This window comes from Mesocricetus auratus, unplaced genomic scaffold (assembly GCF_017639785.1).
Source record: "Mesocricetus auratus isolate SY011 unplaced genomic scaffold, BCM_Maur_2.0 Super-Scaffold_6730, whole genome shotgun sequence".
NCBI lineage: Eukaryota > Metazoa > Chordata > Mammalia > Rodentia > Cricetidae > Mesocricetus > Mesocricetus auratus.
In genome coordinates this window covers 26,693,606-26,717,938 of record NW_024429184.1, presented here as the reverse complement: position 1 = coordinate 26,717,938, position 24,333 = coordinate 26,693,606, and positions in this window count along the sequence as shown.

Sequence of the window (24,333 nt, the reverse complement as noted above, 5' to 3'; positions counted from 1 at the left end):
CACTTGACAGACTCCATGTCAAGGGTACTCGAGAGTGAAAGCACTCAGACCCAGTTGAAATACTGAAACTTCCCGTGGGTGCTGAGAACCTCAAAGATGCTTCTAATTTTGTATCCTTCAAGACCCAAGATCTTTAATTAAGAAAGGATATAAATATAACAAATGTTAAAGAATTCCCTGAAGTTTAAGATAGGGACCCCAAGATTATGCCGGGGATCAAAACCGTTCCTTGAAAATTCTTGATTGACTCCACTAATGAGAGACTGAGATTTCTTCCTCATAACCCCGTGCTTGTCTCCCGATTAATTTCCTCCAGTACTTAATCTTCAGTGCATGACACTTTAACCACTGAGCTTATTATCCTAAAAATAGTATTCTGGCTGTGCCATCTCAGAAGAACACATGTGAGCGCCTCCTTTCCTACATGATTTCCTTAGTTGTTTAAATGTTAATATCAGACTCCCACCAAATGAAATAAACAACCAGACTAACAGAGATAAGTAGGTTTTCATGCAGCAGAATCTCTCAGCTCCTATGTGCAAAAAGACTTTTACAAATTTTCCGACTCTGAAATCTCACTGGAATTGATAGATGCTCTTTTAAGGCAACAAAGAGGAAAGCTGGCATTCCCACATGAGAGAGCTGTGGTGTACCTCCACTTATACAAACTGATCAAGGCATCTCACTCCACACCTTGGGCTGTGCCTTGTCAGTGAATTTTTATGACAAATTGGAAGATAAAATTATTGAGGACTTTTATTGAAACTCTAGGTTAAGAAATTCATTATGCCAGGGGAACATGGCAAGAGTCAGGCATTCAGATAGAATGAGGGGGAACAAATTAGGTTTGGTAATAAGATGAGATTTATGTTTCAATCCCTTCTCTCTTGGCTGAGTTCAGTGGCTGGATGCAAGGAAAAGTGTCTCAGTGCACATAAAATCTTTGTGAGAGGCATAAGATGAGTTAAAAGCCTGACTATATGTAGTCTGCTGAATAGCATAGCCCTTGCTTCCATGAAGGAGTAGGCCTCCATGTGTCAGCTTTTCCTGAAAAACCAACATGCCTGCTAGTCACCTACTAGAAAGCCGCCTTGCTTCCTGGGCATACAGTCCCTCCCTAGTTTGCTGGCTGAGATTCAAGATGAGCTTGGCCTCTTGCCAGGGTGCCCAAGAATACATAATCAATAGAAAAAGCAAGCTGACCTTGGGTTTCTCCTTCGTTGATTCTCCAAATAGCTGCTCCAAACTCATTTTCCATCAACAAAACTGTATTACCTACATAATTTTTGAAAGAGAGGTGTTAAATAAACTTTGAGAATACAAATCTCCCATATGGTTTCCTAGAACACATCCTAGCAATTCTCATCTTCTTTACCATTGTAATACTTTAACCCCAGTGGTTCAGGGCTACGACAGAAAGAACTTCCTAGTCACTTCGGAGGTCCGGGAAAGCATAACACAGATGGATGATACTGTGCTGTCAACATTTTAAGTGCTGATTCTAAATAGAATCTATTTACACTGTCTGGCACATTGTGCAAGGACCCTTGAAATTGAAGTGCTTAATTAAGTGACAACTATTTTAAGATGGACAGAAAATATCACACTTCCCTGACTTGATCCTCTTACCAAATGCAACAAAGTAGAGAGAAATGATGGAACGTGTAAATTGAAAAATCTCTTGACTGTACATTGCCTAACACAACATGCTTGATATGTAACAACATACCAGCAATGCAGCACATTCATTCATGCCATCTCCAGGCCTCTGGGTCATTCTGCATCCATTCAAATACTATCAGCAATCCAGGGTCCAGTATTATCCTCCCAGCAATATGCAAAGTGCACACACGGCCTCATTCACTGATTCTGTTTCTTGGTGCTTTGTCTTCACCTGTAGAGATATTCTCTGTAATACACAATGCAGCTACCTGCTACACAGGATGTATCATAGACATTGATTTCTCTTTTTAAATGATAGATTTAGACATGGCAAACTTTCATCATCAGCTGATAACTTTGTGGTGCCTTTAAACTTTTCTACAAACTCCTGAGGATATATGGACTATGGGCCCATTTTTCTCCTCCATCCTTCCCATCTCCTCCAGACTTCATCTCTCCATCCAGATTAATTTCCTAGCATTCCCTAAAAGGCACTGACCATACCAGCCTGCCTAGCACTCCCCTAGGAGCCTTGATGTTTCTGATTCCCTGCAGCTACATTGAGTATCTCTATGATCTACCTGTTTGTGATACTCTCTTTTACTTCCTCGGCTTCAGGAAGCAAGCTCCATTGTCTGGGAACAGGATCTCCACTATGTACACGTTTGGAACTTGGTGTACACCATATTTCATTCTTCAGGGAAACCTTTCCTGTTTTCAGAGATTCAAGGCTCTGCTCCATATATCCAGAACATCTCCAAGACACAACTTCCCTCCCACAACATTTTACATCTGATGTATGTGACTCTCACTGAGTGAGCTCCATGAGAACAGAGACAACATCTGTCACGTTTCCAGTCTCCCTCCAGCACCCACTAGCGTTGCTGAGTAAAATATGTTCTAAGGTAACAAACAGACAAGTTTACATGGATCAAATGAAATCTGTCAGTCGGACGGAGTGTTCAACCTTAACTGAAAGTCTAGAAAATGAGTCTTCTAGCTAGCCATACCACTTTTAAACCACATCAGCGTTATTACCAGAGCCACTGTACTCTTGTACCCCAACATGTCTCCCTTGTACAGTGTGTTCATTAAGTCCTATGTAATTTCATTATGTGCTGTGTTTGTTTTCAAAGCACACTCTGTGGAATGTACACAGCACAATGACAGAAGGTGTCAGCTGCACTCACTCATGAATCTTCATCTGGCAATGCCCTAGCACACAGATACACAAAAGCAAGAGTAAAGCGTAGAGATAATATTTCTATACATATATAATTTTACCCTATCTATGTCTGGAAGTCTATAAAACAAGTTAAACAGTCACAGTGCAACTTACTGTATTTGTATTTCAAATGCATTTTATCCACATGAGACAGTGTCCTTTGTTGTTGCATTTGAGGGCCTTTCTCATCCTAGAGAAGTGACTCAGCATTTGGGTGATACAGCACACAAGGTGAAGAGGAAAGCCTGTTGCAAGACACGCATTTAATTTTCATGAAAACACAGTAGTTTAAATTTGTATCCAAGAACCAAAACTGCTCTGGCAACTGTTTTCATGTAGGGATTTACTGCCAGCACTCCTATAGAAAGAACATAGTCCTAAAATTATATCAAAAATTGTTATTATTATCATTATCATCATTATTTTGGTTTTTTGAGACAGCGGTTTTTCTATATAATTGCCCTGACTGTCATGGAACTCTCTCTGTAAACCAGAACTCCCTCTGTGGCCTCTAACTCACAGAGATCTGCCTGCCTTTGTCTCCTAAGTACAGGGATTAAAGGCATGGGCCACCACTGCCCAGTAAAATACTACATTTTAAAAAACAAAAGCCATAAGTATAATGGGCAAGGGGACTTTAGCATTTTAAAGTAATTCAGCAGAAACATCATTTCAAAAAGGCAGCCCACAGAATGGGAAAAGATATTCACTAACCCCATATCTGACAGAGGGCTGATCTCCAAAATTTACAAAGAACTCAAAAAGCAAGTCTCCAAAACACCAAAGGATCCAATTAAAAAGTGGGCTACAGAACTAAATAGAAAATTCTCAATAGACGAGTCTAAAATGGCTGAGAGGCACTTGAGAAAGTGCTCAACATCCTTAGCCATCCGGGAAATGCAAATCAAAACAACTCTGAGATACCATCTTACTCCTGTCAGAATGGCTAAAATCCAAAACACCAATGACAATTTGTTCTGGAGAGGTTGTGGTGAAAGGGGAAGAGTCCTCCACTGCTGGTGGGAGTGCCAACTTGTACAGTCACTTTGGAAATCAATATGGAGATTCCTCATAAAAATGCAAATAAACCTACCACAAGACCCAGCAACTCCTCTCTTAGGCACATATCCAAAAGATGTCCATTCATACAACAAGGATGTCTGTTCCACTATGTTCATAGCAGCATTATTTGTAATAGCCAGAACCTGGAAGCAACCTAGATGCCCCTCAACCAAAGAGTGGATAGAGAAAACGTGGTACATTTACACAACGGATTACTATTCAGCAGAACAAAAACAACGGAATCCTGAAATTTGCAGGCAAATGAATGGCATTAGAAGATACTATCCTGAGTGAGGTAACCAAGTCACAAAAAGAGAAACATGGCATGTACTCTCTCATATATGAATTTTAGGCATAGATCTGGGGAGTGCCAGCCTACAATCCTATGGCCAGAGAGTTTGGGAAACAGAACCTTCATTCAATGGCTGATGGAAGCAGAGGCACACTCCCACAGCTAAACACTGAGCTGAACTCAAGAAATCCAGTGAAAGAGAGGGAGGACTGATGAGCAAAGAGGTTAAGACTGGGCTGGTTTAACCCCCAGAAACAGCTGACCTGACAAGGGTTAGCTCTTGAATCCCAGACTGATGGCTGGGAATCCAGCATGGGACTGATCAAGACCCCCTAAATGTGGGTGTCAGTGAGGAGGCCTAGGTAATCTATTGAGCCTTGGTAGTAGATCACTATTTATCCTGGGTATACACACGGACTTTGGACTCCTATCCAACAATGTGAGGTGCACTCTCACCCTGGACTCTTGGGGGAGGGTCTAGGCCCTGCCCTGGATGAAATGACAGACTATGGACACCCCCATGGAGGGCCTCACCCTCCCTGGGGAAATGAGGGGATATTGGAGGGGTTGGAGGAAGGGCGGGGGAGGAAGGGAGGGAAAGGGGGAGGGACCGGTAATTGACTTGTGAAGCAAACTTGTTTCTAATTTAAATTTAAAAATGAAATATAAAAAATAAAAATAATATTATTGTTTATAATGTAAACAAAAGGGGCTAGAGACATGAGTGAGCAGTTATGAGTACTAGCTGCTCTTCCAGAGGACTTAGGTTCAATTCCCAATACCCACATGACTGTAAACAAGGATCAGTAACTTCAGTCCTAGGAATTGCTCTGACCTCTGTTAGAACTTCATGCAAATACACATAGTATGTAAACATTCATTCAGGTCTGGCAGGGTGGCACAGGTCTTTAAACCTTTAATCGCAGCACTTGGGAGGCAAAAAGCAGGCTGATCTCTGAATTGGAGGCCAGCTTGGTCTACAGATCTACAAAATGAGTTCCAGGACAACCAGGGGTACACAGAAATATCCTGTCTCAGAAGAAAAGTGTCTTTTTTGTTATAAGATGGGGTGATGGTGTTAAATGAAATGATAAAAATTCATAGTACACACTTATGGAACTGTCAAAGAATTTTGAGGGGCTTGGAAAGGTGGCCCAGCAGTTAAAAGCATTGGATGCTCTTCCAGAGGTCCTTAGTTCAATTCCCAGCAAGCACATGATGGCTCACAATCATTTATAATGGGATTTGATGCCCTTTTCTCTCGTGCAAGCATACATGCAAATAGAGAAGTCATATACAAGAATAAATAAATCTTTAAAAAATGCACTCATGCAAAACATCCATAACAAAATCAAAATAAAACAATATTTATTGAGTCTGCCATAGAAGTTGAATATACAAGTATAAAACAAAGATGCCTTTTGTTTTTTGTTTTTGTTTCTGTTTCTCTTTTTAGACAGGGTTTCATTGTGTGAAGCCCTGGCTGTCCTGGAACTCACTCTGTAGACCAGGCTGGCCATGAGCTCACAGAGATCTGTTTGCCTCGGCCTCCTGAGTGCTGGGGCATAAGGAATAAACTACCACTTCCTGGCTCATGGATTTTCATTAAATGAAGATACCATAAATTTTAAAAATGACTTAATTTTTTCATATTGAAAACTAGTACTTCTTTATTATTCAAAATTTGATAAGTGAAGTAATATATAGACATAAGTTACAATTTTGCCACCTAGATTAAACTTAGTTTGATGTACAGATTCCAATGCAATTTCCCTATAACACACACAAACACACACACACACACACACAGGAGAGAGAGAGAGAAGAACACACATATCCCAAGTCAATTTTACATAAGGTGAAATTACAGATCTTTCCCCATTTTAAAATTCATCCTTTATTCATAAATTCTATGTATTATATATTTTAACTGAAATAAGATCATAATATACACATTGTTTTAGTGTCTGCTTTTCCCACTTATTATAATTATGCCATGACAGCCATTTACTTCATACCAGAGAACATGTACCTTTAGGCAAAATAAACACATCTATGTTTACATTCCTCTATAAACCTTTAATTTTTTTAGTGATTGCTAACTTTTAAGTTTGCTAGCAATTGCTGATAATTGTGATCTTAAATTATTTTTATCACATGATAAGAAACAACATAACTTGAGCCTGAAAATATTTTAATTTGTTTAATTCATATGCCCCTTTCTTTCAACACAATGGAAGTGCAGTGGTACATCTTTGTTTACCACTTCTTATTGTGAACACTGCCACTGGTCAACACAAATATTTAAACTGCAAAATGCATCCATGAATAGCTAAGTAGGCTCATCTGTTCACTAGCAGGTCTAACATTAAAAATAAAGTATGCCCTCAGTCCAAAGGAGATTGCTAATCTAAAGAAATCACTTCAGTCTAAATATACAGCTCTACTTACTCAATACCCTTTGCATTTCCAATTCCCTTTCTCCCTATACCACCACAATATGGCAGAATGTCTAAAACCACAGGCCTATTTCTTCACAATAACATGAGTAATACTCATTTTACTATTTCACGTGATGGCTTAAAGGCACACAGCTGTGGTCTACTTATAACTCTATCTTATTCATTTATACATCTTCAGTGCCTAAAACCAAATGTAGCACACAGTGGGTTCTTTTAACTGTTGTGATTGTTCAGTACAAAGCACAAAGCCATAACTTATGAAGGGGTCTTCACTAAATCTCAATAGAGTACAATAAGTGTGAGATACTGTCTTTTTTACATATACCCAAATACAACAACTGTAAGAATAAACTAAGTGATCTGTAAGAGGCACATGATAATTTCCCAGCAATCTACGAATGAGAGCAAAGAATGATAAATTAACGGTATTAATCTGTTTCTTCTAAGTTCATTTGTGAAAGTTTCGGTCTACATGTCTCAATCAAATATCCCTAGAAAGTGCATTAAAATTAACTTTAAATTCATTAGAATCATGCCTCCACTTAAAACTCTCAAAATTAGCAGTATATAAGCACATTGTTAATATTTTATGTACAGGCATATACATGCATCTATAAATTTCTTTATGTAAAATGGAGTTGTGAACATTGACGGCATTCCATCAAGAATACAGAACCAGGAAAACTAGGAGGACACTTTTTCCCATGAGTTTCCTAAACTTAACTTAGAATTTCTTACTAACAGTCAAGAGAAGATAGCATAAACCTCATTATCAGAAAGTACTCTAAGGATATGTTCAGTTGTTCTGATTGATTTCAAATAGCTTAGGGTTTGCTCTATAATGTATTAGAATCAATCTATATAGTATCGATTTGTAAGAAAATGAGTCAATATTGACATGAATAGTTTCAACACAGAGACTCTGATCCAAAGAAACACAGATATATTGAAGAGGGATTCTCATGCAGAAGGTTTGAATGAGGAAATCACTGAACACAGATTCTGCTCGTAGAACTGGAAAGTTATAACTAAACAACAAGAATATGTGATTTTTCTTTTTCATAGAACGTACTGCAGAAAGGTCAAGGTGAACCTAGGAAGGGTCAGTATCCACATGGGACCAGGATCTTCATAGGATTCTCTGTTCTTCACTCAACATAAAATGATGGTTTTCCTGGTCTCAGGAACATATCTGATTCTACTAACCCAACAACATGCATGTTGGGACAAAAAGGAAACGTGAAAGATTTAGAGACAGAGTTGAGGAATCTACAGGGTGGAAGAAAAAGTTCAAGACAGCAGGTAAAGCCATGCAGTTTAAATTTAAGTAGCTACACTCACAAGTAAGAATGAACTAAGTAATATGTCACAAAAACAGTTTCCAACAATTTTAATAACCAGTAACATATTAAAATCCTTCCCTCCATTAATACCTAAAGTGGTAAACTTTGGATTGAGGAGAGGGCATTTTTTTCTCCCATGCTCACCCTTTAACCAAACAAACACGGCAAATGAACCTATTCTTAAGCACAGATACAGCTTGTATTTTTAGGACAGAGTGTGTCTAGGAGATTTTCCCACTCAACTACAGCCATTTCTCAAGGTTTATGCTATTCATTTATCTTTCTGAGGACAGTGAAATGGGTGAAGAACCAAATATCAAAAGGAGATGAGTAATAACTGAAGCCGAACACATAATGAATAGGTAGTGAGGGTTATAAGCACACATTACTTGTCTGTATCGTAACTGAGGGAACCATGGATATTAAACTTAGAGGAAAAGAATACATACTAAGACCCCAAATATCCTCAAATATTTAATAAATTTTCACATGAAAGGAACATTAAGTGTCTTCTACAAGATACCTGACATCCAAACTATGTTTTCCAGATAAAACTTTTAATAAAGCAAATTATGGCTCAGTGATAATATAACCATGAGTTTAGGAAGTCATGCCACCATGTCAGGCACTTCAGGAGGTGGGTGAGCAGAGCCAAACTGAAAGTGGGGATTCTGTTCTTACAGCATATGCTAATAAGAGATAAAAGTACAAACAAGTTATTGGTTCTCATTTTGTTACAAATGAGGAGATCAGGGCAGACAGAAGCCTGAAACTTCAAAAGACCTGGCCTCTTAGGAGAGGCAGGGAAGTCTCGTTGAGTAGAAAAGGATATAAGCAACCACCAGATGAAAATCCTGCAGATGAAAGAAAAACAAAGACCAAGGCCAGGAGCATCAGGAGCTTGGCTTGCCCACTGCAGAGAGAAAACCAGGCCGATGAAATAAGGGTGAGAACAGTGTGGTAAGGGACAGAAAGCTAGAGCCAGACTCGGCAGCACTTCACAGGCCTGGTGAGGAGTTTGACTCTGATTTTCATCCCAAGATCATTGGATTGTCTCCCATGTGCTTCAAAACAAAGGCGTAAAATAATCAGAATGTGACAAGGGAAAAGAATAACAGAACTCCAGCAGGAGTATCTGAGCCTATAAATAACTGTAAATGACTTTTTTGTCTAGACACAAAAGGAAAGGAGTGATGAAAGGAAACAGAAGACAAACATGGCAGCCATCCACAAAAATAATTAATTCTCTCCTACTGAAATTAACTAGGGTTCTGTGACAGAAAGAACCCAGGAAGGCAATCAGCAATAAATTGCAGGGCACACCAAACGGGACAAGGAACAGAGAGTTTTCTATGAAAGAAAAAGGTTTTCACCCAGCTCTACCACTGAGGTATGATAATATGAGAAACTCAGCTCTGGGGAAGGGGTGAACCACTGTCAAGCCAAAGAGCAAACAGGGAACACTAAACTGGGAAAAGACAGCTGACTCCATGTTTACCAAAAGTTTGGAAATATTGTGAGCCCTAGCAGTGATTCAAATAATTCCAAGGCATATTCCCACTGAGAATAAAGTAAGAATAGAGCCTTATGTTGGGGCTTCCAAGGCAAAGTTGATTGTAGATGGTGAGAGTGGACTGGACATGTGAAGGACTGAATTCTGTATCCTCCCATTGGCATATGCTGAAATACTAGTTAGCCAGGTGATGGCATTTGGAAATGGGTTCTTTGGAAGGACCTAGAGTGAAACGTGGTTGTTCAAGTCAAGCATTCAGGATTCTCTTGCTCTGGTATGACTCCTAAAGACCTTGCTCAGAACTTCTCTGAGTCACACAAGTCAGGAAAAGCAGCAGCTTCCTGCAATGCAATGGGAGAATCCTTAACTAGAGCGAGCCATTCTTTTCCCTGGATTTCCAGGCCTCTATAACTGTGATAGATAAAAATCAATTATTATCATTGAAGGTCCGGTCCCCAGTCTGTGGTATTTTGGTGTGGAAACTTAAGCAGTCTAGTACAAGTAAATTGGTCTACAGTGAAAGGTACAATTCACTGGATCTTGTCTTTGGTGCCAGAGTTCATAAAAATGAGATGCTCAGTTAAAATCAGCATTTAAAAGAAAATCCTAAAGCATAAAAAATAGTCAATAGCTAATTGTGTTAATTTTTAGAATACTAGCTGTTCTCCTTGGGAAATAATAAGTATTTCCTCTCCCTTTGATATTGAAATTGAAACATGTGCAAAGATGGGATATTGCTTCCAGGTAGAAGCTTTAAGATACAGGCATTGTGCATCATGGTCCTTCTGTAATGTTAGCCCTAGGCCAGAATTCCTGCTGCTTGCAGCTAACCTCTATGTCCATGAAGCATGAGCAAGAGGTACTGTTCTTTACTGATGTACATCACCCGGACTTGGGATTACCTGTTACTATAACAAATTGGAATGTTCTGCTTTATACACTAATTATCTAGGCCACAAATCTGCAAAATTGAGAAAGATACTTAGACATTAGACTACACACATGGTCATTCTTTGGGCATGACTTCTTTGTGTGATTAAAGTCTAACTGTAATTCATTTTGCAAGATGATTGCAAGGATCCTGGAGCATGTTTTAAAACCAGAACACTCACTGTTGATGTTGGCTCCAGTACTGGTAAAAGTCCAGAACATCTCTAAGTAAATATTTCTGTTTCCTACCAAGAGTAATCTTGGCTGGCAAGGTAGAGATAAACTAAGTGTACAGAGTGTAGAGTGTTAGGAGCATCAACAACAAAACTTAAAAGGACCAGCTACAATTAGAAACACATTGGATTCTCTAACCCCGCAGCCTGGAAGAATTGTAAGATAAACTCCCGAAGTTTCCAGTAAGGCACAGAGGGCTGAAAGAAGAGTCCCAAACACATTGCACTCTTTTATCTTCCTTAAGACGTCTCTACAACTCTTGTGTGATGCTTGATGCTTGAGAAGTAGCTTCTCAGTGGATCTGACTGCCCCAAACTACCCAGATATTGGTGATGGTAGCACATCGGTGAGTCAACAAATCGGTGAGAGAAGGAAGAAACTGAAAAATTATGCATTCTTAGTTGAAAGGCAGAATGAATCTTCATAAATACATTGTGTGTGCTCTGGCAATAGAGAGGGTGGAAATCAAGTTACCAGGTGTGGCTGGCCTGTTTGGTTTTCACAGAGCACTATTCAGTAGGCGATAGGCATAGCATATGACCATATATTTTCTCATTCCTGAAGTTACCACATCTTTCCCATGAAAACAGCTTCAGGAGCTACACTGAAGTACTGTTTCCATTTTACAGACAGAACAACAGTTGCTCTCTTGAACTTAACATCTGCCTTGGAGCCAATGCCTGTACACCCTCACAGCTTCTTAGAAGATGACAGGGACCAGAGATTTCCAGACTATGAACTTTTATAGAACAGATCTCTATGGCCACTTTGGACTTGAGGATGAAAACATCACAGAAAAACACGGTTTCAGAGACCAATCCCAAACGACCCACCAATATAAAAGCATTTTAATCCCTAGATGCTCAGATGTGATGATGAGAAAATAGGAAAGGACATTCCTGCCAGGTGTAATCAATGAAACCACATCTCTGAAGTGTGCAGGGAGCCATGGAGTTGGCCTGTCCTGGCTGCCTTGAGAAGCATGTGTCATATGTTTCTCAGGTTAGAGTCCATGGTTCTTGGGACACAATATGCCTTCCAGTACCTGAAAGACCATCACACTCCCTCAGGCAGTGAAGCATTCGGGCCTCTTTGTGTTTCTCTGTATGTTCCCTCAGAAGTCAAGGAAACATGGAAGCTTGGCAGGACAATTGGTCTTAGACATTAATTTGTATACCTTGTATGGCTTACAAACTTCATTGTATCCTGGAATCTACAACTTTATTGATCCAGGCGTTTGCCACTATATTCTGTTTCTGATAAAGGTATAAAAAGTTAATTGCCCTCCATAAAATTGTCACCTCCTCAGTTTTGCTGTGGCCCCTCCAATTTGTTTGACTTAATTCCTCAAGGCTATATTGTAAGCAAGCACAGGTTCTTACAGACATGACTTTGTTTTCAATTATTATTGTTACACACACACACACACACACACATACACACTCCTACTGAGACCATTTAATATTGTTCTTACATACATGTGTCTAAGGCTGATGACTTGAGACTGTATAAACTATAAGGAAGAAGACTGGGTCACCCTCTCTCAGTTGCCATTGATGGCTTTGTATCTCTTCATAGACAAGCCAGCCTTGTGAAATTTCCCCCATCTATATTAGCATATTGACTAGCATTGCCATTGTATATCTCTGTTTAGGAAATCATGTTACTGAGGTTTCATAGCTTCAGAAGAAACCACTTCAGAGCAAGCATCAATGGAATTCTGCTAATTTGTGAAATAGGGTAAATACTAATAGATGTCAGAATTTTATGGGCACCAGTCAAAAGTTCTATTTCTTATATCCCGAAGCAAGAAATTATGAAGTTTAAAAAGAAGCAGAGAGAACTTATTAAGAAATCGTGTATTTTGAATACCTGAGAGCCGGCAGGCCATTCTAGCCAGGGAAGAAGTTAGGCTAGCAGAAAATCTCCACATCTCCCTCTGCACCCCATGAATTATTCCTATCTCCATAACAGACCCCTTCAGCATCCCCCTCAGCTCACTTAGATGAGCTGGGTGGGTATTATGATCTGATACTTACTACCCAGAAACACATGGAAGCCCCCAGTGGCCACACTTATCAGGATCCAAGAATTTGCTGACAGGCAACACATAGTCAACACACTCTCCTAAGAACCAGAGAGGGCAACATAAACCAAGGAACAAGAGACCCACTCAATAAAGACAGGACCAGATACCAGCAACTAGAATCATTATCTTTTCAAACACAGATAACTATATGCCAGTGTGAAAAACACAATCAATAACAGCCAGAACACTATGTATCCACTAGAGTCCAGCACCTACCATAGGAGGGTAGCTGAAGCACATGCAAAAAGCCTTAAAACAGCTTTTATGTCTGTAACAGAGGTTCCTGAAAAGGAAATGAATGAATCCCTTAAAGAAGTGTGTGACAACACAAAGAGTAGAAGGGAAAGCATAAAAGAGTTCAAAACCTGAAAGTGGAAATAGAATCAATAAAACAACCCAAACTGAGGGAAATCTGGAAATAAAAACATAGAAACTCAAATAGGAGTCTCAGAGTCACCAACAGAATGCAAGATCTGCAAGAGAGTCTCAAGCATTGTAGACACGACAAAAGAATGGATATGTTAGTGAAAGAAATGTTAAATCCAAAAAGTATAAATAAAGCCTGGTACAAAATTTCAAGAATCCTAGGATACTATGAAAATATAAAAATCTAAGGAAATAGGGATAGATAGAGGGAGAAGAAGACCAGGTCAAAGGTACAAATATATTTTCAACTAAGTTAAACAATAAAAATTTCCTAACCTATAAAAGGAGATGCCTATCAAATACAAAATTGTTAGTATTCAGGCATCTGTACTGTCCTGTCATTGGAGTTCAGATAGAATATACCCTAAGCTTGAAACACTAAGAACACCACCTATGCACATTCACTATGTTCCCTTTTAAAAGGGTCCTGCCTAACTCCCATCCTCTCTCTCTTTCTCGCCCTCTCTTTGTCTGCGCCCCCCTGTCTCTCTTCCTCCCTCCCCCCTCTCTCTCCCTTTCTTTCTTCTTCTCCCCCTCTTTCTTTTTTCTTTTTTTTCTTTTTTATCATTTTTTATTTTAATTTTAAATAGCTTGTTTTACATGTCAATCCCAGTTCCCTCTCCCTCCCCTCCTCCCGCACTCCCCTTCCACCCTCCCTCCCACCCTATTGCCAAATCCTTCCACATAGGGGATATCTAGAGTCTATCATTTTACTCTTGGTAGGGTCAAGGCACTCCCCTAAGAGTCCAGGCTGAGAGAGCATCTCTCTTTGTGCTATAGGCACATGAAGACAGATTGTATACCAGGGATAGACACTGATCCACAGCTCAGGGCCCCATAGGTTGCCCAGGCCTTCTCGCTGACACTCACACCTGGGGGGTCCAGATCAGTCCCATTCTGGCCTCCCCACTGTCGGTCTGGGGTCCAAGAGCACTCCCCTATTCAGATCAGCTGTCTCTGCTGGTTTTGCCAGCCCATTCTTTGCCAATTTGCTCATCACTCCTCTCTCTCTGTCACTGGGTTCCTTGGGTTCAGTTCAGTGCTTAGTTGTGTGTTTGCCTCTACTTCCATCAGTCACAGGATGAAGGCTCCCGGATGGTTATAGACATCAAGTTCATTATCAGGAATGGGCATTCGAGGTGGTCCTTCCACTATTGCTTAGCTTGCCAATTGATGTTATACCTGATGTCACTCTGGTGCCTGATCTGTCTTCGATCCTATGATTCCCTCTTCCCCCTATTCTACCCCCACCCCCTCAACTTCCTGTTCCCCCATGACCAACTCCCTTCCTCTTTACCCCCTCTATTCTTCCCAGGTCCCACTACCCCCCCACTCGCCGTGTTCCCCATCCATTCAGAGGATCTTGTCTCCATCCTCTTCTCTTGGGTACTATGCATATATGCATATCTTTTAGGTTCTTCCCTGTTTCCCAGACTCTCTATCAGTGGAAGTGCAGACTGGCACTATCCTGATCCATATTTAAAATCCATATATGAGTGAGTACATACCATGTTTGTCTTTTTGCGACTGGGTTACCTCACTCAGGATGGTGTCTTCCAGTGCTATCCATTTCCCTGCGAATTTCAAGATTCCATTGTTTTTTTCTGCTGAGTAATACTCCATTGTGTAAATGTACCACATTTTCTCTATCCACTCTTCAGTTGAGGGGCATCTAGGTTGCTTCCAGGTTCTGGCTATTACAAACAATGCTGCTATGAACATAGTGGAGCAGATGCCCTTGTTGTATGAACCTGCCTCATTTGGATAAATGCCTAAGAGTGGAATTGCTGGGTCTAGTGGTAGATTAATTCCCATTTTCCTGAGGAATCTCCATACTGATTTCCAAAGATGCTGTATGAGTCGGCATTCCCACCAGCAGTGGAGGAGTGTTCCTCTCTCTCCACATCCTCTCCAGCATAAATTGTCTTCGGTGTTTTTGATTCTAGCCATTCTGACAGGAGTAAGATGGTATCTCAGAGTTGTTTTGATTTGCATTTCCCTGATGGCTAAGGATGATGAGCACTTTCTTAAGTGTCTCTTGGCCATTTTAGCCTCCTCTACTGAGAATTCTCTATTTAGCTCTGTACCCCACCTTTCAAGTGGATCCTTTGGTGTTTTGGAGACTTGTTTCTTGAGTTCTTTGTAAATTTTGGAGATTAGCCCTCTGTCAGATGTAGGGTTAGTGAATATCTTTTCCCATTCTGTGGCCTGCCTTTTTGTCTTTTTGATTGTGTCCTTTGCCTTACAGAAGCTTTTTAGTTTCAGAAGGTCCCATTTGTTAATTGTTGATCTCAGTGCCTGTGCCACTGGTGTTATGTTTAGGAAGTGGTCTCCTGTACCAACTCGTTGAAGAGTATCTCCCACTTTTTCTTCTAAAAGTTTCAGTGTGGCTGGATGTATGTTGAGATCTTTGATCCATTTGGACTTAAGTTTTGTACAAGGCAATAAACATGGATCTATCTGCAGTCTTCTGCATACCATTACCCAGTTATGCCAGCACCATTTGTTGAAGATGCTTTCTTTTTTCCACTGTACAGTTTTAGCTTCTTTGTCAAAAATCAAGTGTTCATAGGTGTGTGGGTTAAAATTAGGGCTTTCGATTCGGTTCCATTGGTCTACCTGCCTATTTTTGTGCCAATACCAAGCTGTTTTCAGGACTATAGCTCTATAATAGAGCTTGAAGTCAGGTATGGTGATGCCTCCTGAAGTTCCTTTATTGTATAGGGATGTTTTGGCTATCCTGGGCCTTTTGTTTTTCCATATAAAGTTGATTAATGTTCTTTCCAGGTCCTTGAAGAATTGTGATGGAATTTTGATAGGGATTGCATTGAATCAATAGACTGCTTTTGGCAAGATTGCCATTTTTATTATGTTGATCCTACCAATCCAAGAGCATGGGAGATCTTTCCATTTTCTGGTATCTTCTTTGATTTCTTTCTTCAAAGACACAAAGTTCTTGATATACAGGTCTTTCACTTCCTTGGTTAACATTATCCCCAGATATTTGATGCTGTTTTTGGCTATTGTAAAAGGTGATGTTTCTCTGATTTCTTTCTCAGTCACTTCATCATCTGTATATAATAGGGCCACTGATTTTTTTGAGTTTACCTTGTATCCTGCCACATTGCTGAAGGTGTTTATCAGCTCTAGGAGTAACCTTGCGGAGTTTTTGGGTCACTTATGTAAACTATCATATCATCTGCAAATAATGAAAGTTTGACTTCTTCTTTTCCTATTTGTATCCCCTTTATCTCCTTTTGTTGTCTTATTGCTGTAGCTAGAACTTCAAGTACAATATTGAAGAGATATGGAGAGAGTGGACAGCCTTGTCTTGTTCCTGATTTTAGAGGAATTGCTTTGAGTTTCTCTCCATTTAGTTTGATGTTAGCTGTTGGTTTACTGTATATTGCTTTTATTATATTCAGGTACGTTCCTGTTATCCCTAATCTCTCTAGGACCTTTATCATGAAGGGGTGCTGGATTTTGTCAAAGGCTTTTTCAGCATCTAGTGAGATGATCATGTGGTTTTTCTTTCGCAGATTGTTAATATGGTGGATTACATTGATAGATTTTCTAATGTTGAACCATCCCTGCATTCCTGGAATGAAGCCTACTTGATCATGGTGGATGATTTTTCTGATGTGTTCTTGAATCCGGTTTGCAAGTATTTTATTGAGTATTTTTGCATAAATGTTCATGAGGGAAATTGGTCTATAGTTCTCTTTCTTAGTTGTGTCTTTGTGTGGCTTGGGTATCAAGGTAATTGTAGCCTCGTAGAAAGAGTTTGGCAGTGAGCCTCCTGCTTCTATAGTGTGGAATACTTTGACGAGTATTGGAATGAGCTCTTCTTTGAATTTCTGGTAGAATTCTGCACTGAAGCCATCTGGGCCTGGGCTTTTTTTGTTTGGGAGACTTTTGATGACTGCTTCTATTTCATTAGGGGTTATAGGTCTGTTTAGATTATTTATCTGTTCTTGATTTAGTTTTGGCAAGTGATATCTATCCAGGAAATTGTCCATTTCCTTTAAATTTTCAAATTTTGTGGAGTACAGATTTTCAAAGTATGCCCTGATGATTCTCTTGATTTCCTCAGAGTCCGTTGTTATGTCCCTTTTCTCATCCCTGATTTTGTTAATTAGCATGTTCTCTCTCTGTCTTTTGGTTAGTTTGGACAGAGGTTTGTCTATTTTGTTGATTTTCTCAAAGAACCAACTCTTTGTTTCATTGATTCTTCTCAGTGTTTTCCTGGTTTCTACTTGATTGATTTCAGCCCTCAATTTGATTATTTCCTGGCGTCTGCTCCTCCTGGGGAGTTTGCTTCTTTTGTTCTAGAATATTCAGCTGTGCTATTAATTCTCTAGTATGACTGTTCTCCAGTTTTTTCATGTGGGCACTTAGTGCTATAAACTTTCCTCTCAGCACTGCTTTCAAAGTGTCCCATAAGTTTGTGTATGTTGTGTCTTCATTCTCATTGAAATCGAGGAAGTCTTTAATTTCTTTTTTTATTTGTTCCTTTACCCAGGGATGGTGCAATTGTGCATTGTTCAATCTCCATGAGTTTGTAGGGTTTCTGCGATTTGTGTTATTGTTGAATTCTAATGTTAATGCATGGTGGTCTGATAAGATGCAGGGGGTTATTCCAATTTTTTTGTATCTGTGGAGATTTGCTATGTTTCCTAATATGTGGTCAATTTTAGAGAAGGTTCCATGTGGTGCCGAGAAGAAGGTATATCCCTTTGTATTTGGGTGGAATGTTCTATAGATGGCTGTTAAACCCAGTTGGGTCATAACTTCTATTAATTCTTTTGTTTCTTTGTTAAGTTTCTGTCTGGAGGTCCTATCTAGCGGTGAGAGCGGAGTGTTGAAGTTTCCTACTATTAGTGTGTGAGATTTTATGTGCATTTTGAGCTTTAGTAATGTTTCTTTCACGAATGTAGGTGCCTTTGTATTTGGGGCGTAGATATTTAAAATCGAGACTTCGTCTTGATGTATTTTTCCTTTGATGAATATGAAGTGCCCTTCTTCATCTCTTTTGATTGATTTTAATTTGAAGTCTAATTTGTTAGATATTAGGATTGCTACGCCCACTTGTTTCTTGGGGCCGTTTGATTGGAAGATCTTTTCCCAGCCCTTTACTCTGAGATAACGTCTATCTTTGGTGTTGAGATGTGTTTCTTGTATGCAGCAGAAGGAAGGGTTCTGTCTTCATATCCATTCTGCTAGTCTGTGTCTTTTTATAGGTAAGTTGAGGCCATTGACATTGAGGGATATTAATGACCATTGATTGGTGATCCTTGTTTGCGCTTGTTTTATTGTTAGTGAAGTCATTTTGTGTAGTTTCTCCTCCCTTTTTCTTTTAGTGTTTTGTAAAGTATGATTCTATATTGCCTGTGTCTTTGTGAATGTAGTTATCTTCCTTGGCTCTAGGTTTTCCTTCTAGCATTTTCTGTAGAGCTGGATTCATGGATACGTATTGTTTAAATCTGGCTTTGTCATGGAATATTTTGTTTTCTCCATCTATGGTAATTGAGAGCTTTGCTGGATATAGTAGTCTGGGCTGGCATCCTTGTTCCCTTAGCGTTTGTAGGACATCTGTCCAGGATCTTCTGGCTTTCATCGTTTCCATTGAGAAGTCAGGTGTAATTCGGATAGGTCTGCCTTTGTATGTTACTTGGCCTTTTTCTTTAGCTGCTCTTAATATTTTCTCTTTGTTCTGTAGGTTTGATGTTTTGATTATTATATGGCGAGGTGACTTCTTTTTCTGGTCAAGCCTATTTGGTGTTCTGTAAGATTCTTGTACTTTCATAGGCATATCTTTCTTTAGGTTAGGGAAGTTTTCTTCTATGATTTTGTTGAATATGTTTTCTGTACCTTTAAGTTGAAGTTCTTCACCTTCTTCTATACCTATTATTCTCAGGTTTGGCTTCTTCACGGTGTCCCATATTTCCTGGATATTTTGTGTTAAGGATTTGTTGGTTTTGAGATTTTCTTTGGTTGACGATGCTATGTCCTCTAATGAGTCTTCAACACCTGAGATTCTCTCTTCTATCTCTTGTATTCTATTGGTGATACTTGCATCTGTAATTCCAGACCATTTACCGAGCTTTTCTATTTCCAGCATCCCTTCATTCTGTGTTTTCTTTATCGTTTCTATTTCAGCTTTCAATCCTTCAACTGTTTGAGCTGTTTCCTTAATTTTCTTGGTTGTTTTTTCTTGGTGCTCTTTAGATTCTTTGAGAGATTTGTTTATTTCTTGAATTTTTCCCCCATTTCATGGATTTTTTGTTTGTTTTTTCTTCTATTTCTTTAAGGGATTTCCTCGTTTCTTCTTTGAGGCTCTCCATCATCTTCATGAAATAATTTTTAAGGTCTGTCTCCTCTTCTTCATCTATGTAGTGCTTTTCAGGTCTTGCTGGTGTTGGATCCCTGGATTCTGGTGGGGTCGTGTTGGTGTTTCTATTGCTGAGTGATCTCTTATTCTGTCTTCTTCCCATCTCTTCTTCCAGTGGGTGCTGGTGGGGGCTTTCTGTCTCCACTGGTCTCCTTCCTTACTGCAGCTGAAGCTGAAGCTGGCCTCGCTGGGGTTGGGGTCTTGGAGGGGCTGATCTCTTTCCTGTGTGGGCGGCTCTTCTGAAGCTGGGCTCGCTGGGTTGGGGTCTTGGAGGGGCTGATCTCTTTCCTGTGTGGTCGGCTCTTCTGAAGCTGGGCTCGCTGGGTTGGTGTCTTGGAGGGGCTGATCTCTTTCCTGTGTGGGCGGCTCTTCTGGAAGCCAGGAGCGGCCCCAAAGATGGAGGGGGATGGGTGATGGGTGGGTGGTCCCAGCCGGAGACCCAATCTCACCTGAAGCTGGGCTCGCTGGGTTGGGGTCCTGGAGGGGCTGATCTCTTTCCTGTGTGGGCGGCTCTTCTGGAAGCCAGGAGCGGCCCCGAAGATGGAGGGGGATGGGTGATGGGCGGGTGGTCCCAGCCAGAGACCCAATCTCACCTGAAGCTGGGCGCGCTGGGTTGGGGTCCTGGAGGGGCTCCCCCTCTTTCTTTTTTCCTCTCTCCTGCTGCTCCTGTCTCTGGAGACCAGACTCCCTGCTTCTCTTTACCCTATTTATAATAAATCCCTTTTCATAATAAAAAAAACCCTCTACTTGAATCCTATCACATGGTATCTTTCTCTCACATGCTGCTTTTCTTAAATTACAACACAAGTAGCATACAGAATACCAAATATACTGTACCAGAAAATAAAGTACCATCATCACATAGTAATCAAAACCTAAACATACATAAAAAGAAAGAATATGAAAAGCTGGAAGGGAAAAGACCAAATAATATAAAATCTGACCTAATAGAATAACTCCTTATAATAACGTCTCAGTGGAGACTTTAAAAGCAAGAAGGGTCTGAATAAATATTCTATAGACTCTAAAAGACCTCAGATCCCATCCCAGATTATTATACCCAGCAAAATTATAATTACAAAAGATGGAGAAAATAAGATATTTCATGATAAAACCAAATTTAAGCAATATCCTACCTATAAATTCAACCCTACAAGGAGTTCAAGGGGGGAAATTCCAAACTAAAATATTAACTACACCCCCCAAGAAAATGCAGAAATAAATTATCCAAGTTTAGCAAATGTAAAGAGGGGAAACACACACAGCACATCATACCACAACAACAAAATAACAGGAGTAAACAGAAACTTCTCATTGATATCTCTCAATGTCAATGACTAAAATCCTCCAACAAAAAGGCACAGGATAACAGAATGGATGTAAAAACAATATCCATCCTTTGCTGCATCCAAGAAACACAACTTAACATTAAGGACTGGCCTCACCTCAAGGTCAAAGGGTGGAAAAAGGTATTCCAAGTAAATAGAACTAAGAAGCAGGTTGGTATAGTCATTTTGATGTTTGACAAAACAGACTTCAAACCAAAACTATTCATAAGAGATAGGGAAGCACACTATATACTCATTGAAGGGAAAAATCCAGCAAGATAACACTGTCATTCTTAATACCTACAGATCAAACACAAGAGCAATTGACTTTGAAAAAGAAACATCACTACAGTTTAAATCACATATTGGCCCTCAAACACTAAGAGTGGGAGATGTCCATATCCTGCTCTCACCAAGTGATAGGTCACCCAGACAAAAACAAAACAGGGAAATACTGTAGCTAATTTATATTATAAATCAAATGGACCTAACAGATATTTAACAACTTTTCGCTAAACACAAAACAATACACCTTCTTCTCAGCACCTCATGGAACTTTCTCCAAAATTGACCACATACTCTATAACAACAAAATTTCAACAGATACTAGAAAATTGAAACTATACCCTGCATCCTTTATAATACCACAGATAAAAGCTGTATCTCATCAAAAATAGAATAAATAAAAGTTTATAAACTCATGGAAACTGAACAACCAAGTGAAAAAATGGATTAAGAAAGAAATTAAAGACTTCCTAGAATTGAATGAAAATGAATACACAACATAAGCAAACATATGAGACACAACGAAGATGGTTCTAAGAGGCAAAATCCTACATTAAATAAAATAACTAAGCAAATAAAATTGGAGAGATCACATACACACCTGAAAACAAAACAAACAAGCAAACAAAAAATAGCTTATGAGAAAGATCTTGAGTAAAAAGAACAAATCACACCCAAAATAAGTAAGGGGGAGAAGATAATAAAACTTTGGACTGAAATTAATAAAATTGAAACAAAAATATTACAAATAATCAAGGAAACAAAGGGTTGGTTCTTTGAGAAAATCAACAAGATTGACAAAACCTTATCCAAATTAAATGAAATACAGACAGACTGACAGACAGACAGACACACACACACACACACACACACACAGAGTATCAAAATTGACAAAATGAAAACAGGGATATAACAACAGATATCAAAGAACTCTAGAGAATCATAAGGTTATGCTTTAAAAAAAACTGTACTCCACCAAACTGGAAATTCTAAAACAAATAGATTATTTTCACGACATGCATCACTTACAAAAGTTAAATCAAGATCAGATAGGCGATTTTAACAGAACTATAACCACTAGTAAAATAGACACAACCATTAAAAATCTCCCAACAACAGCAAGCCCATAGCAAACAACAATATAAATGGAAAGAAATTCAAAACAATTCCATATCCTTTGCCATCAGGGAAATACAAATCAAAACTACTTTGAAATTTCATCTTACACCTGTCAGAATGGCTAATATCAATAACAAAAGTGACAGCTTATGCTGGTGAGGATGTAGAGTAAGAAGAACATATATCCATTTCTGGTGGGAATGCAAACTTGTGCAGCCACTATGGAAATCAGTATGGCAGTTCCTCAGGAAGCTGAGAATTGGCAGTTATTTTACTCTTGGGCATATATTCCAAGGATGCTCCATCTTACCACAAAGACACTTCAGCAACCATGTTCTTTTGTGTTCCATTTATAATAGCCAGATATTGGAAACAAATGTTCCTCAAGTAAAAAAATGGATAAAGAAATTGTGTTACATTTACACAATGCAGTATTACTCAGCCATTAATTTAAATAAATGAAATCCTCAGGTAATTGGATGGAACTAGAAAAATATCATCCCTAGTGAGTTATCCCTGACCCAGAAGGAATGTAGATGTATTGACTAACTTATATGTGAATATTAGCTTATAAGTCAATGATAATCAAGCCACAGGCCACATAATAATAGAGGTTAGGTATTGAATAAGAGACTATTGGGGAAAAGACAGATCTCCAGAACTCATATGGAAAGGGAAATAGAATAGACTGTTATAGGATGGATGAGAGAGGCTGGAATGGGAGTATCAAGTTTGAAGTAGGAGAGAAGAGTATGAGGAAGGAAATATGGGAAGAGATATAAAATTAAGGGTCATTTGAGGGGTAGTATGGTTTCCTAATACAGCAGAATCTTCCTAAAACATAAAAATATATAAAGGCAACCTGAATAAAATTGTTAATGTGGGAGAAAGAACCCAACTGGTTATCTCGTGCTACCAAATGAAGCTTCCAGGAATTGTATGCTTTGAAGTAGAGAAGGAAGGCTAGAGCAAGAAGGAAACTTCAGTCCTTAAAATATCAACACAATACAAGGGATAGAGGCAATTATGCCGCATGTATAGGGGTTGGGATCATTTGAGTAAACACAGGCTTTCTCACACAAAATCTCCAACAAGAGGGAATGACTTTTATATTATGTTATCCCAAGTCACCAGCCAAGATTTCAAAGTGCCAGTATCTATTGTCACTTCTAGTAAGCCTTTCCAGGCTCCAGCTTTTCTCCTGCACAGAGCGGTTTTTCTCATATACTAAAGTTGGAGCCCCAGTCACCTATTCTCCTGCTCAGGGTAAGGTCCACCAGTCTCTTAGAAGGCAGAGGTAGTAGTCTCTTGGAGAGAGGGAACTCAGTAGTCATCATCTGTGTAGACATTCTCAACTGGAAATCTTCTGTTTTTAAATCGATTCTTTTGCAAATGCATACACATATATAACACATTCATGTTATATTACACATACTGTGATGGCTATTCACTTTACTACATCTGCAACTAAAACTCAAAAATTGGAAAGCACACCTGTGAGGGATGTTTTTGCTTCATTTGAAGTAGGAAGATACACTTTTAATCCTGGTATTCAAGTAAGGAAGACACAATTTTATTTCAGATCTTCCAATCTGGGAAAAGGCACACTCTTAATCCATATCTTGAGGCAGGAAGACACACCTTTAATACAGGTCACACCTTCTACTAGAAGCCTATATAAGGGCATGGAAGAAGGAAGCTTATTCTCTTTGCCTGCTTGTCCTTGACTTGCTAGCAGGTCCATTACTTCACTGGCATTAGAGCTCATTTCTTCAGGACTCCAGCATATACTAAAGACCAGTTAAGACAACTAGTTTATTGAGGCTCCAAATGATGCTGTAATGATAAGCGACACACTTACTGAAAGTAAAACTAAGTATTTATTGTAGAAATTACTCACAAGATACCAAACAAGTAACCCAGATGAGCCAAGTAATTTTCCCCCTGCCGAACCGGTAGCCGAACTCTGGGA